This window comes from Mastigoproctus giganteus, chromosome 7, assembly GCF_048544385.1.
Source record: "Mastigoproctus giganteus isolate SK-2022 chromosome 7, ASM4854438v1, whole genome shotgun sequence".
In the NCBI taxonomy this organism is placed as follows: Eukaryota; Metazoa; Arthropoda; class Arachnida; order Uropygi; family Thelyphonidae; genus Mastigoproctus; species Mastigoproctus giganteus.
This window is the reverse complement of record NC_143581.1, coordinates 111,503,055-111,519,732: the sequence shown is the minus strand read 5'-3', so window position 1 is coordinate 111,519,732 and position 16,678 is coordinate 111,503,055. Positions and strand designations below refer to the sequence as shown.

The window sequence follows — 16,678 nt, the reverse complement described above, 5'->3', positions numbered from 1 at the left end:
ATCACTTGGTTTATAATAGAAAAAAATGAAATAAAATAATAATAATAACTAAATAATAATTAATAGATAAAAACAAAGATGATAATCAAAATGTAAAAATTAAGTAGTAATTGCAGCGAAAAAGGAGTAGAAGTTGAGCAGAACATGAAATGACATCGGCTAACTAATATGGTATATACTTGCCATGTTGCACACTCCTGTAAAAGAATCTCTATCAGATGCGTTCTTTTCGTCTAGCAGAAATACAAGTGATAAATGCCATTTAATCCCATCACTAGAAGGACCGCTAAACTTGCGCGTTGCAAGAATTTTGCGAATTTTTGCACATTTCGTTCAAAAATGGACTTTCCAACTGTAAATTTTTATATAGCACATTTATACAGTTTTATATTTACATTTTCTGTCAAACAGAGGAAAACGTGCAACTTCTGCAGATTTTGCATATCAGTGCACTGTTTTATTTATTTTTTTCTTTCGCTGTTTATTCTGCTTTCTCGGTTGCAGAAGATGCGTAACGGCATGTAGAGGCTGTGTGTTGGACTGAAAGTCTACGGCGTTTGAGGAACACTGAACTAATTAACATTAGTACTGGCACATGATGCAGTATAAAGCAAGCTTATACAGCATCAGCCAGAAAAAATAAAAAAACATCCCATTTAACTGATTCATTCGTTCCAAATGTTTGTCTATTTCAGCCTTGAATTTATTTAAGCTATCAACTTCGACAACAAATGGAAGTTTAGAAGAAGAAGAACTCTTTATTATATACAGAAGGTACATAGCTGTATACAACTCCCTTCACAGCTACAAGCTAGGGGTTTACATAAAAGAAATCGCACAACATAATAAACACAAAAAAAAAAAAAAAAAAAAAAAAAAGGCATTATGACTCCTGAAAGGTTTGAACACTGGGATGATGGATTCGAGGCAGTGATGAATAGGTCTCCGGGAGCAGGTTATAGTGTCCTCTGACGTGGTCCTGGGAAGGAAGTCGACTGCGAATTTGTAGAGGTCGCCGTCCAAGGAGTGTATGTCTTGCAGCATTTGCACAGGTAGGAACCGATCAGATAGCTTTAACCGGTTTGGAATGGCCTGTAGGATTGGATTAGCCCGGGATCCTCCATCTGCAGTTATCACAGAAATCTGGTACGGAAATAATGCCGACCAACATTTTGATGGGAAAGACGAGTTTTCTCTCGTGAATGATGGCAGGGAGATGTCTGATGTTGAGAGCTGCCGCCATCTGGGTGGTCCTTGGTGTAGGGGAAAGCCGAAATTTCCATATGGCCCACTTCAGTAGCCAGAATTCACCCGCGAAAATCCGTCTAAGATGGGTCGTAGCAGTTGAAGTCCAGACTTCGGCGCCATAGAGTATGACCGGATAAACATATGTCTTAATATATGTGCACACAACAGCCTGGTTGTTTGTTCCAGCAATCAACTATCCGTTCGCTAAAGGCAAACTTCCGCACATCTATGCTACAAAGGTCTTCCCTCCATTTCAGTTATGCCCCTCCAGTTCATAATCTGATCAGGAAGAAGAATCCCATCAGCATTGAGCCTGCTCAATTCATTCAAAGCCTTATACAACTCAGTCAGATCGCCTCGCAGGTGCCTAGTCTCCAGAAGCTGCAATTTGCAGAACTTAAGGCTTTCTTCATAAGAGCACCCCCTTTGTTCCCTTCACCTTGTTGTTTTGTTGTCCTTCTTGTTGCCCTTTTCTGTACTCGTCTTGTTGCCCTTCTCTGTACTCGTTCTAGCAACTCTACATTTATGTTAAGTGCATCAATTTGAGGTGCCTCCGTAGCCAGGTGGTCAATAGCAGCAGTGTGTAGCACACGCTTCTTGATTAAACCGGGGTTCGAGCCGGTGACCACCAAATACGGAGGATGCGGAAAGGTCAGGGAATGACCACCGCAAATCCCCCGGAGCAATATGGCCTTAGTTGCTAATGCTCCTAAAAAAAACAAATAACAATAATAGCACCAATTTGATTTATCCCTTTCCGTTTACAGTTGACATAGCCCAGTGGTTAGGAGCCAGAGTGCATAGCACGCGTTCTTTGAGTGGACCGGGGTTTAATCCCCTGACTACTAAATACGATAAGTATTTGTATTGACGATTTATTGTAAGCTCTACTGACTTGGTTGTCGTGCCGGAGTATAAACAGAAAATTTATTTATTTATAAGTAAAGAAGTCTTTGGTGTTTTTCTCTGCATCCTTTGCCAAAGATTTTTCATAATCTGCCTTCGCTTGCCTAACCTGCTTTGTGTCTTGATTACAGACTAGCTTGTAACTACCACAGGCTTCTCTATCACCTGACAATTTATATGCATCCCATGCATATTTCTTTTTTGTCACTAGTCCCATTAGTTCATCTCATATCCATTTGGGCCTAAAATTAGAAGAGTATTTCTTAGTTGGAACAAAAAGCCTAATGCCTAGTAGCTTCCAAGATTACTTCCTTGAATGCTTCCCATTTAGAATTTGCTGTTGGTAACATTTTCAGTTAGTCCCATTGCATAAAACTTAAAAAATCTCTGAGACCACTGTAGTCGCCTTTACGAAAGCAAAAACCCTTCCCTTTACCCTTGATGGTAGTTACATCTGTAAGTAAATCCCACATCAGTACACTGTGTTCACTGCCTCCTATTGGTTCCTTTATCTGTAAATTCTTAATGCATGAATAATCACTGCTGATAAATCAGATAAAGAGTGTTACTCCCTCCTGTTGCCTCTCTAGCTCTCTAACAAGTTGCTGCAGAAAACAATCTTCCAATAAATCCACAAAAGCCTTGCTAGTGTGAGAGTGACCAATCCACAAGTTCCAGTCGTTATCTGGTAAGTTAAAATCCCCATTATAAGACACTCTAATTTACTGGCCCACTCTATTTGTCCGTATAATTGTTCATTTTACTCATAAGAGTCATTAGGCCTATAACAAACTCCTGCCCCCATTTTTGCTTTCCCAGTGCTTATGTCGCAGCAAACTGACTCAACTGTCCATCTATGTCAAATGAATGCACATCTTAGATTTTATGTGTTTCTTAAGTAACAGCATAACCCCTCCTCCCTTCCTATTCTGCCTATTCTTTCTGTACACATTGTATTCCCCAAATTCTAATTCTGCATTCCTTATATCTGAGTGACACCACGTCTCTGAGTGATACTCCAACAATATCCGCCTTGGATGTCTTAACCAGCACTTAAAATCCATAAAATTTATTTATTAATTTGATGTAGACTTTTATCGGTGTACATGAAAGTATGCATGCACCTGTTCTTTCTCTTGGTTATTACTCTAACACAGCCCATGTATTTACTTGTTTCATGACTCCCAGCAGTTCCTGAAATCCCCAGCAACTTGCTTTCCGGGCTGCTGCTCATTCCAATAGAAGCAGTGCAAGAATTATTTTCTCCTCTGCCTGCGGCTGCAGTTAATCTATTAGTCTGTGAATCCTCCCCAAGCTAGCAATTTTAGGACCCACCTAACATAGCATCAGCAAATATTCTAGCGCCTTTTCTATTTAAGTGAATTCCATCTCTGTATAAGCAGTCTCTCCTTGATAACAAGCACAGCCCAAGCTGAGAAAAATTCTACCCGATGAGTCCTGCACAATCTTTCCAGGGCCAAATTGATTGACAAGCCTCTCATCATATACTCCTTCCTAACGTGTCTGGGCTGGATTGCAGTCACTTCAAATTTTACACTAACTCCTGACTTTTTTTTCGACATTGACCTGTACTTGCTAAGTAAATCCGCAGATCTCCTGCGCTTAATGTCATAAGTGCCAACGTGTACAACGCTATCACCTTTTGAGCCCTTAAACCTTTGAGCTCTACAACCTCATAAACTTTTGCTCCTGGTAGACTTACCCTGGTCCTATTCAAAAATTAAAATTTTTTTTTTAAATGGTTCCTAGTGTTATCTCCATCAAAAAGGAAGTTTCTCAATTAAATAAGAACAATGTTAGTTTCATAGAAACGTCGTTTATACAAGAAAGATCACTCAGCCACGACTTTCATTCCATTCCGGAAAGGATACAATAAAGTCACTATATAAAAATACAACGGAAGTTTCTCTGTTTTGTTTAAAAATTTCCCCTCTAATTGGCCATCATTACTCCAATCTTTATTGTACTACAACAGATTGCGTCACAGGCCGGAAAACACTGATTGTGAAAGGACTCGATGAAATCAACTTATTTTCTGTCTATTTCTTTCTGTACTACAAGAAACTGGTAGCCCATCCGGCATCATCTGCGGTTTATACAAACTCGCAAGAGGGGAAATGAGAGAGAGAGAGAGAGAGAGAGAGTGTGGGGGGGGGGGATATATTTACGTATTTCTAAGGCTGTGAATTGCCATTGGACGAAAAAACCTGTTCCACAAGAATATAAATTCATGTGGCCTTGGATCCAATCACTTAGTCTGTGCAGCTCACGGGGATATCTCCAGAGGTAAGATGTATTGTGATTTCTTTCTTTATATCAACTTATAAAATTGCATCGGTCTCATCGAAACATTGTGCTGAACTGAAGTCTGGAATAAATAATTGGAATTTATTGTTCGTGTTCCACGAAAAATTATTTTTAGTTTTTTCATTGACTGCGTGTGGTGCATAAAGATTTATAAAATACTCGAAGGTTTTGGCCCTCCTCAAGAATATTTTAATTTTTTAATATTTGATTACTGGAGGAACTGTTATGTGCCTAAGGTACTCTTTGAGCGGCATGATGCGTAGGTAAATTGTGCTGTTCGAAGATAACAAAGCACTCAAAACCTACGTTGGATTTATTATGTTTATTTCCGAATTGGAAATATGCATATAAATGGGGTCAAATGTTTAGTGGTATTCTCTTAACAAAAGATAGTAACTAAGGGTTATTATAATTATTATGGAATTCTGTTAAATTTTTAGTAGAATTAGATAATAGAATTGCATAATAATAACCCTTAGTTACTATCTTTGGTCACTGAAGAAGTCTGATTTGAACCCTATATGTACATATTTCCAATTCGTATATAAACGTAATAATACCAACCTAGGTTTTGAGCGCTTTGTTATCTTTAAACAATTATGTGCTTTACTTTCGATTATTATCATTATCAGTAAATGTTCAAATTATCACATTAGACATATCCATCATAACTTGAAATATGCTCGATAATAACCTAATAATTAATAATACATGTATATATTTTAAAATATAATATAATTATATATATATATATATATATATATATATATATATATCATAAGGAGCATCATGGATATGTAGAGATATTGCAACCTGCTACGTTCAACGTTTTGTTTGAAACCGGTTTATAGCAATTGTTTCTGGAAAATGTCAATTTCGCTATTAAGTTTATAGCAAATTTCAATGAAACGAACAGTGTGTGTGTGTGTGCACACTTTCAAGTTATTTATTTTAATTAATGACTGTGAATGTGTTGATGTCATATTTATACTGCTACTCACCATGTTTATTTTACATTTTAGTCGTAACCCAATTTACGTGATATAATAGTGTTTAATTGCAAAATTGGTGGTTGATTGTTGGATCAAAGTTCCATCTGTGGTAGTGGGTAGTTTGAATAAATTCAAGGAAAACTGAGCAAATCCTTGGAGGGGATGGATGGGTGAAGTTTGTATCATTTGCCACTGCTATTACCACACTGTTCGACAAAATTAACAGAAAAAAAAATGTTTTTCGTGAATATTTTATTGTGAACGGTGTCATCGAAGGCCAATATTTGATATAATAGGCATCCGGGCATGCAAATTCCGAGTACCAAATAGATCTACTATCTTACAAAGCTGCACATCATGAAAATTATTCAGGCCTGTAAAACCATGGGTTGCGACCACAACGTTTTATTCACGTACAGTATTTTGGCTTGCTCAGTAAGATAGCCTCATCTCAAGTACTCAGGATGGCAAGTCATTGTCATTTAATTAAATGATTCTTTGAGATGCACGATTTTTAGATGATTCTTTGTGACTCTCATGCCATTGCCTACGCAGAGGATTTGGTTTTTATAGTGAGTGGAGAGTCTTGCAAAGAGATTAAGGATAAATCGAGTAGATTGTGACAAGATTTATTAAGACAGTGCGAAATACATACGTTACAAATCTCTATTACTAAACGTTTCGCAATTTTATTGAAGGGGAAGATGAGTTTGACAAGAATGCCTCTTGTTAGATGTTCAGATGTCTCTCTGAGGTATGTAAGGTGTGTCAAATATTTGAGATTGTGTCTGGAGGAGCGTTTGTTCTTTACTGAACACGAGGAATATCTTAACAACGTATAAAGCTCTTGTACGCCAAGCTCCTCAGCGCTATCACCTTGAAATGGGGCATCATAAAAAAGAGCATTAAATATGCTTTATAATTGTATATTTGTCCCCATTATAATGCGGGAGTTTGGTATACTCGAGCTACAAGTTCTGTAATACAGAGACATCTTTTGTCCAGTTAGAGATTCGCTCTTTCGGGCATAACCCAAGTTTGTCGCAGTGTCTACTGACGCGGCACAGGTAATATCTGGAAAGTGGCCTGTGGATGTTTGATGATTCATGAAAGCTTGGTACACTGTCTTAGGAGAGGGATTTCTGTGGAAATATTAGGCGCTCGATCGTGCCCAGTGGGCGGGGCGGCTCATGATCTGCAGCTTGTTGCGGTTGAATGGAGCAGGATTAATAATGAATTGACGAAAATATGACAAGAAAGAAGGAACAACACTGAGAAAGGAAGGAAGAATTGTCTTCATTCCCTCCGTCTCAACTATAAGACGAGACCATGGCTGCAGTTTGGTCTTTGAGCTTACTATTTGTGCTCACTAGACATGGTGAGGTCTAGGTTGAGTCAGCTCAACTTGGTTACATCTGGGTTATGTTCCTGTGGGGCAATGGAGATGGGACTCGGGTCATGCTCCAAGGTCCAAATTATCTAGCCTTTTAGAATGCAGCTCGAGTGGAAGACTTTTGGTTTTGATGAGGATAACTTAATCAGTTATTTTCCAACAGAGAATATATTAGGCTATTTTCTGAATATATTGAGAAGGTATTTAATCGAAAATGTCATGAGCTAAGATAGTAGAAGTCTACCTTAAAGATTGGTAGAGGTAGAAACTCGAGTCAGTGAATGACAAGAGTTGTCATTTCACTGGTGAGAGGCTAAAGACCAAATTTTATAGTTTCTTGATTTTGTTATTAACCAATTGAGTTCAGAGTTTATATAATCGGTTTTTTTGGGGTTTTTTTTTTTTGAGTTTGTTTAAATTGCTTGTCTGCAAAATTTTACACTGAATAAGTTTCGGAAAATTTTATTGCGTCAGTGCATATGAGTCTTTGGCCCAGGGAGCGTTATATTTTGACATGTTCATCTTTTCTTTGAGCAGGCTTCCTAATCTCTGGTGGTATTTTTCGGTTTGGCAGGCCTTGATCTCTTTGTGCTCTAACTTTGTCTCCATAATCCCCAAGTATTTTAAGGGCCCTCCCACGTCATGGCTTCCATTTTTTAAACCATATTGCAGACAATATGATTTTACTCCAGGTCGTGGAACAGAAGGTGCGCTTGGGGCATTGCGAAACTATATATTAGGCTCGAACAGTAAGTATGTCCTTGGAATCTTTATTGACTTTGAGGGAGCTTTTGTCTCCATTCAGTGGAGCAGCGTTCTTATGATGTTGAGAATTGCAGGCTTTTCAACTAAGATCTTTAGGGTGTTAAAGGACTACTTCACGCACCGTACAGTGACTGTTAAGTCGTCGGTTGATTCTATTGTACGAGAGGTGACCAGGGGATGCCCACAAGGGTCGGTTTTTGGACCACTAATGTGGAACCTCGTTTTGGAGGACTGATAGCATATGCCGATGATCTGATGATCTTATGTTGCTTATTGAATGAAATACACAGATGCAACTGGAAACCAGGTCACAGCAGGTTTTGTTTGAACTTAATAACTGGTGTAGGTTACATAAACCGACTGTATCAGGAACCAAAACAAGGACAATGGTCTTTAAGGATCAATTTTCGAGTAGAAGACCCCCGGTTGTTAGAATGAAGGGGTCGAGCCTAAAACCGGCAAGGCAATTAAAATATCTAGGCATTATGTTTGACGGATCTTTGACTTTAAACTCGCATCCCCATGGTAACGTATGGTGCACCAATTTGGTTTGAACGTGTAAGTGGAAAAGTATTTACTAGAAAGCTCAGTTCCATTCAAAGAGTAATGCTCCTTAGGATGTGCATGGCATGCAGAACTGTGTCGACCCCAGCTTTGCAGATTGTGACTTGAAAATTGTCTATTGATTTGCATTTATTGTATTGTGCATTGGCTTACTTCATCCGCCGTGGCATTCCCTGTTCTTTCCTGAATATACAGGTGGACATTTTGGCAGATCCCAGGAAGGAAAGGGCAAGAATCTGGGATGCTTTGGTAAAAGTCTGACAAGAGCGTTGGAGTGTTTGTGATAAAGGGTAGATTATACAAAAATGTTTCCCAGATTTAAGAATTGCAGCCTCGATAAAATTTAAATGGTTTGCCCCAAACTTACAAGCTATGTTCTTATTAACTGGTCATGGTTCGATTAATGCAAAGTTGCATGATTTTGGAATTAATGAAAGATCTAGTTGCCATTGTGGCGGAAGAGAATCATAGGAACATATTATGTACAAATGTGAGGAGTACTGCGATCTACAAATTGAATTGGTATCTGGAGTTAGTAATCTCAATGTTATGGCAGAAGGCTGCGAGACAATTCTAGTTGATAAACAGGAGAACTTCTTGATTTTCCAAGACTTTGCAACTGCAATATTTTTTAGGCGGAAGACTCTTCTGCATCTGGAAGCCTTGGATTTGTAATGCGGTATGGTGTATGCCGAATTACCTAGAATTCTGTGAAATCGTGGAGGCTTGAGTCTGCTATATCCACTGCAACTCCAGCATCTTGCGCTGGAATTTCTGCTCTCGGCAACTCCTGGCGCTGGTATTTCTCTTCTCGGCAGCTCCTAGCACTGCTGGCTTTCCAACAGACTGTGAACAGATTCTTTTCACAGTCTGTTTTTTTTTTTTTTTTTTGGCTGATGCTATATAAGCTTTGTAGATCTTTCCAATGAAGGACTTCATTGGAATTTTGGACTTTGTCTGAAATTTAATTATATGTATGTTTTATTTTTTATGTAATTTGATTATTTTTCAATTTGTTCATATCAATCTTTTTTGGTCATGGCAGGTTTCTTTCCTCCCTGTACTTGGGCAAACAGGAGAGGGAGTATATAAGAGTACTGCTAAATTATGTGTAACTGACAGCGGAGTTGCCATTGGTTGGTTGGGACCGCTTTAAGTAATAAATATCAATATACTGCTGATGTTGAGCATTGTGAATAGCAGGTTGAATGCTAGAGAGAACCAAACCAGACTTAGGGCATCTCCCTGAATGATTCCTCCATGATGGGCATCGGTCTGGCTGTGATGTTCTCGACCTTGATGGTGGTACCCCATTTCGCAATGGTTGCTTCTAGGAAGTTTGTCACTGAACAATTGACTTTGTAGATCTTCAGCGTCACTATTAGCCAGCTATAAGGTACGGACAGACGCTGAAGGTCTACAAAGGCCTGGCGGTAATCGATGTAGGCCATGCACAGGTTGCAGAGCTTCTTGTAGCCTTGCTCTAGATTCAAAGCTGAACTAGACAAACATTTGGAACGAGTGGATGGGTGAAATGAGAAGGGTGTACGTGTGTTTTGTTTTTTTGGCTGATGCTATATAAGCTTGCTTTCTTGCATTAGCCTATGCTAATACTCTATACCTGTGCATCAATGATCAATTGCTCCTTGCAAACTTTGTTCATCCTTGCATCGCTTCTGATATTTGGCATGACGTTGTGGCTCTCCAAGTGGTCTGATATATTCTTAGTTATACAGTTTGTCAGGATATCGTATATCGTTGGAAGACAGGTGATTGGTCTGCATTTCGCCGGGTTTCTTGTATCTTGGTCCTTGGCTATCTCTTTTTTGTGATTCATTGAATGAGAAACTCTGGCATTGTCACTGGATTCCAGGGTAAGGCTTTAATAGGCGCTTGTGTGTGTGTAAGTGTGCTCCATGTACTAGTAGTTTTGGATGTTATCTATTCTTGGGATTCACCAGTTGTGAGACTTCTAGATCGACTGTTGTACTTCTTCCGCCCGAATCTACCAATCTGTAATCTCCTGTACATCCTCATTATTATTTTTAAAAACTTTCATCTTTTTTATGGGATTTTTCTACACCATGATGGGTACTGATATCCTAGCCACCTGGTAGTGTCTGTGAGTGTACTGTCTGGGTGATCATCCTGCAATGATGTGCTGGATTGTTTCTGTTACTCCGGAGAGCTTGGCGACAAGGATGGTAAGCATAAATCCTTCGTCTTGGGGAAGAGTTATCTGTTTGTGGCCATGAGTTGAAAGCCATCTTTCTAGGTAGTCTTGATGGAAGTCATTGTGGTAGCTACCATTGAGTTCCTTCTTCGTACATCTTTTTGTTTCTTCTGTCTATGTGAGTTGCACCTCCTTCTTCAGTTTGGATGTTGTGTGCCGTTTGTACTCCCTAGATTCAATGTGTATAGAAAGCACAGACATTAGAAGAAAGGAGGGGTTTAGCTGTTAGGAAACAAATAAAATCTAAGGCAGTGCATCCAGTTTACTTGGGTAGCCAGTGCAATGTTCAGTCAGTTTGATGCGACATATGCACTGGGAAAGTAAAAATGATGGTAGGAGTGTGTTATAAGCCTAATGACTCTGAGTACAACGAACAGCTGTACAGAGAAGTAGAGTAGGCCAATAAATCACAATGTCTTATAATGGAGGATTTTAACTTTCCAGATATTGCCTGGAACTTGTGGTTGGTCACTCGCACGCTAGCATGACTTTTATGGATTCACTGGATAACTGTTTTCAACAGCAGCATGTGCCAGAGGAAACCAGAAGGAGTAATACTTGGTCTCATTATCAGCAGTGATTATTTATGCATTAAGAATCTGCAGATAAAAGAACCACTAAGTGGCAGTGATCAGTGTACTGATGTGGGATTTATTTAGTGATGTGACTACCACCAGGGGTAAAGGAAGTGGTTTGTGCTTTCCTACAGGTGGCTATGGTGGTCTTTAGAGTTTTTTTAAATTCTACACAGTGGGACCAACTGATGACGCTACTAACAGCAAGTTATAAATGGAAAGCATTCAAGGAATTAATCTTGGAAGCTGCTTTTCATGCCAACTGAGAAATACTGTTCAAGGTTTAGGTCTTAATGGATGTCAAATGAACTAATGAGACTCGTGGCAGAGAAGGAAAATGCATGGAATGCATATAAATTATCAGGAGACACATAAGCTTTACGGTACATATAAGCTAGTCTGTAATAAAGTCACAAAGGATGTTAAACAGGCGAAAGCAGAATACGAGAAACCTTTGGCAAAGGACGCAAAGGGGAAAAAAAAAAGAGTTCTTTACTTATGTAAACGCTAGAAGGAAGACGATGAATCAGATTGGTTCGACTATGATGATCCTGCTCAGGTAGCTGACAAACTGAATAAGTATTTTGCAACCAAATTTACAGATGGATAACTGTGAGTAAAGTGGAGAAATAATTTTGTTATAATATTCTTGGATTTCAGGAAGTATTTTAATACTGTTGCACATAAAAGACTGCTGTACAAATTGGAGCAGTATGGCGTTAAGGGCAAGTTGCTGCTATGGATAAAGGGATGGTTGAATGAGAGAAGACAGAGTGGTAATCAATGGGCACTGCTTGTAGTGAATTAATGTTATTAGTGCACCACAAGCCCTCAGAGTTCGGTGTTGGGACAAATTCTTTTCTATATTTATCAATGATATTGATAAATATAGAAAAGTTATAGGTTGAATCAATGAATAGGTTGAATATGACGGCTGGTAGGATTGCTAATGTCAGTAACAAAGGTGTGCCGTTGCAATAGGATCTTAAAGTTAGGTAGATGGGTTGAGAGATGGCCACTGAAATTTAACATTGACAAATGCAAAGTACTGCATATGGCTAGCAGTAACCCCAAACTAATGTACCAACTGTGCGGTGCTACACTCTGGGTAGTGGAGCATAAGAAAGACTTGGGGGTAATTATGCCGTCAGATGTAAAGTTTTCAGAGCAGTGCAGACAGGCTGTCGTAGCTGCTCATGTTGTCTTGTCATTGATATACAGGAACTTTGCTAGCAAGGATAAGGAGGTGATTGTCTATTTGTATAAGGCGATGGTGAGGCCACACTTTGAGTGTTGCATACAGGTCTGGAGGCCTCATTTTAGGAAGGATGTAGCCTGCTGGAACGAGTACAGAGAATGTCAACGAGATTGGTGAGAAGAACAAAGGGGTGCTCTTACCCTCTTGGTAAGAGCACTTTGGTAAAAGGCTTAAGTTCTGCAAATCGCAGCTGGAGACTAGGCACCTCCGAAGTGATCTGATGGAGATGTTCAAGGCTTTGAGCAAGCTCACTGCTAATGCAATTTTCCTCTTGCTCAGATTACGCACTTGAAGGGGCATAAATTCAAACTGGGGAAAGACAGTTGCTGTATAGATATGCGGAAATTTGCCTTTAGCCAGAGAGTGTTTGGTTGCTGGAAGATACTTCCAAATGTTGTGAAAGTTTAACTTAAATAATTCAAGGAAGAACTGGACAAATCTTTGGAAGAAATGGATAGGTCAATGGGAAGCGTTTTTTTTTTTTTTTTTGGCTGATGCTCTATAAGCTTGTTTTCTTGGATCATATGCTACTACTAATGTTAATGTTTGTCTATCTTTTTTATGGCTTGGTAGATTGGTGTTGTTTTCCTGGAAGTTATCTCGCAGGTTCTTAATCGTCTTCTCTTGTTCAGTGATGTCTCCTCCCTTCTTTTAGACTTGTGGTTACACTGCTAATTTTCGAATTTGGGTGGTACTGCCGACTCTTCATCATCGTACAGATCGATCTTATCTCTTCCAGCTCTGTTTTTCCAATCTATAATCCTTAAGGAGTACGTTAGTACTTGGAATTCGTAAGTGTTTATGGCTGTGATCACGTTCTGGCCATTCAGCTTTGATGTTAGTAGGCTTCTATTGTGTATTGTGGTATTGTGTTTTAACTGGTGGCCCTACATCATCTACAGATATTTGTCTGTTTCTCCCTCTGTCATGGCTTCAATCTCTTAACCGGTGTTCAGCTGGTGGTTTCGTCCGACTGGATGTCCTTGATGCAATCTATGGGTCTTGCAAATTTTCTAGGCTAAATTGAGTTTTGATGTCAGCGCTGAACTCTTCGGTGATCCGGAATAGCTGTTGGAGTTGATTCCCGGTTGCGGCATAGTTATATGTCATCCGTGTACATCATCAGGTGAGAGAGGGTATACACTGTTTCTTCCCTTTTTTATTATTTATTTATTTATTTATTTATTATTTCATATAATTTGATCATACTCACCTCTCCAATTTATAAAAGATATGCATAGAAAGAAATGGTCGAATCACTACATTACTCATTGTTACACACTCTCCTCACCATCTCGTAAAAGAACGTGCTTTACACTGGGTAAGCTTTTTTTAGTGACCTCATGGCCTATTTTTGTAGGATGAGTAATTATTGTGGCCTAGTTAAAAGCCACCCAAGTAGAGCGCAATAGCGTTTCAGACACCTAGTAGATAAAAATATTTTACTACCTTTTAAGGTATTAAATTATTTCGGAGTTATAATATTATAATTATCTCCTGCTTCTAGCTAAAATTTATGGAGTATTAGAATTTCAGAACTGCGCTTGGGATAAAAAAAAAATATATGCTGGCGATACTTCAACGGTCACATGAATTTAAATCCTGGAGAGAATAACAATATTACCGTAATTTGTGACTGGACCTGTGTTTCGGAAACGTGACGTAAGTACAATTCTGTGGTTTCAACTGACCACTCGGCAACTGTTGTGCTTTTTCTTTTTTTAAACTGTTTTGAAGTGATTAGACTATATTTAAGAAATCGCTAATCGTTTGTTTTCCTAAGCAACCTTTTAAATCTTTTTTTTTTTGTTTTTTTTTTTAATTTAAAGAACATTTATTTGTAATCTAGAACAACAAATCACGACCCTAAGTTTATAGTTAAGTTTATATTTGATATTAAGTTCATAGGAGACTGGAACTCTATCTAGAGATGAATTTAAGAGCTTAATTTATATAACGAGCTATATAAAATGTTATGGATAGAAACCGAAGTTTCTCTGATAAACGATAAAAATTACATGACCGTAGTCAGCGTGAAAGTGCAGCCTACCCTACACCGCGTATTGGAATCCAAGTGATATCGCAGATTATGATAATATTCATCTAGTCGCTATCTATTACAGTAAACTCCCCTTTCTTTGTTCTCAGTTTCGAAATAAAAAAAAAAGTTCATTACACGAAGAACTACTGCGTTAAGAGATAGCGCCAAAGTAACAACATTCCAGAAAACTCCACAAAATTCAAGCTTTAAAAGGGAACATCTGTTTAATGGCGAATGAGAAAAGGTACTGCGTTTAAATCGAGCATGTGAGCTTGGTGATATGAACAGAATATTTGGCTTCTGCAGATCAGTAATGTTCGAAACTATCCACAAGCATGAATGCGATTAAGAGCTTTGGAGAATTGGTCATCTATTAGTTACCTGATAACAGTGAGTGCGTACATATTGCAATAATTTCATTGACTTGGCCAAAAGATGCACCAAGCGCTTGAAGGAGTTTCTGTTGTATTATGCAATTCACAACAGCAACTACTTCTACCGCTTAGTACTTTTTTTTTTTTCTGTTGCATAATTCTTCACAGCGCCATCAAGTGCTGTTTTATGGGGATCAACTGCCACCGCCTAACAACACAGTACGTCCATTATGTAATTATTGATTGAATACGAGTCTTTCTGAGTTCATTCATGGATAAAAATTAAAATTTTCTTCCTTCCTCTTAATCTTAATGCGGAAGGAAGCGTCCGTTCAGTTTTTTAGCCGCATTGCATTCTTCCACCATAATTTGATTTTAATCAGCCTCTCTCTTGACTTTTTTTTTTTTTTTTTGGCCAGTTCCTTATTGTTTTTTTTACTAACCTTGCGTTTTCAATTCGGTTGATGTGTTTGTTACATTAATTTCAATCGTCTATTTTTTTTTTTTTTTATTCGATTGTTAATGAGTTCAATTTCACATTTTTTTTATCGCAAAGTTCCAATTTTGTCTTCATAAAATTTTATGTAATCTTATGAAGTACCTTTAATTTGATGACATTTATTTGCTTAGTTTTTTGTGGTTCGGCTATGCTTTCACATTCGTGTGTATGATATATATATATATATATATATATATATTATTCGATTTTATTTAATGGTATCTATCTGTAGGGAATTAGGTGTATAAAGACCAAACTAACAAGTTAGTAAAAGTAAACTAGCTTTAACCTGGAAGGCCTATATAAAATTATATTAACGGAAATAAAAATGATGATGAACAATGAAAATTGTAAATAACATTCTCTCGCTTGGTCATCGGTCTGCTGCTGCTTCTTCGGGAGCAGACCGATAGCCAGACTAAAAGAATGTCTCATACCTACCCGTTTCTGTTGTCCCCATACTAGTTTTGCTTGCTTTTAATTTTTAGGTGATTGTATAGAAATTAAATGGGAAGTGCTAATAAATGAGAAAAGATAATAATTTAAATTTTGAAAAAATAGTGTCAGAATCAGCTGTTGTTGTTTTTAGGAGCATTAGCAACTAAGGCCATAATTGCTCCGGGGATATGCAGTGGTCATTCTCTGACCTTTCCGCATCCTCCGTATTGGTGGTGACGGGCTCGAACCCCGGTCTAATCAAGAAGTGTGTGCTATGCACTGCCGCTCCTGCCCACCTGGCTACGGAGGCGCCGTCAGAATCAGCAAACTGGGATAGGCGACACAAAGCCCAACGGGTATGTATCAGATTAAATGAGAATGGGTTCTTACTTCTTGTTCTGTGGTGGTGATCCATTTTCAGTCTGAACACCACAGAACAAGAAGGAAGTAAGAACCCATTCTCATTTAATCTGATACATACCCTTTGGGCTTTGTGTCGCCTATCCCAGGTTGCTGATTCTGACACTATTTTTACAAAATTTAAATTTAGCACATTATCTTTTCTCATTTATTAGCACTTCTCATTTAATTTCCATTAATTAATTTCTATAGAATCACCTAAAAATTAAAATCAGGCAAAACTGGAATGGGGACAACAGAAACGGGTAGGTATGAGGCATTCTTTTAATCTGGCTATCGGTCTGCTCAAAGCCCCCGAAGAAGTAGCAGACTGACGACCAAGTGTAAGAATGTTATTTACAATTTTATTTTCATTGTTTATTATCGTTTTTTATTGTTATTTTCATTGTTCATCATTTTTATTTCCATTTTCATTAATATAATTTTATATAGGCCTTCCAGGCTAAAGCTAGTTAACTTATTAGTTTGGTACACCTAATTCCCTACAGATAGATACCATTAAATAAAATTGACGAATATAATTTCATGCACGTATAATGCCTAATTGCCCTTTGTGCAATAGCATTAACGTTTCACAACTGAAAGGTACCTAATACGGTAAACTTTACCAAATATATATATATATATATATATATATATATAAA

At 38.2% G+C, this 16,678-nt stretch overlaps 1 protein-coding gene across 1 annotated transcript in view; it reads left to right on the top strand.

The window, feature by feature from the left end:
* Positions 1-4,366: 4,366 nt before the first annotated feature.
* LOC150083148 (uncharacterized) overlaps positions 4,367-16,678 on the top strand; it is a 107,499-nt gene continuing 95,187 nt past the window's right edge. Inside the window, exon 1 of the mRNA XM_090377846.1 lies at positions 4,367-4,461. The gene's annotated coding sequence lies outside the window, so the exon portion shown is untranslated. The remainder of the gene's footprint in view (positions 4,462-16,678) is intronic.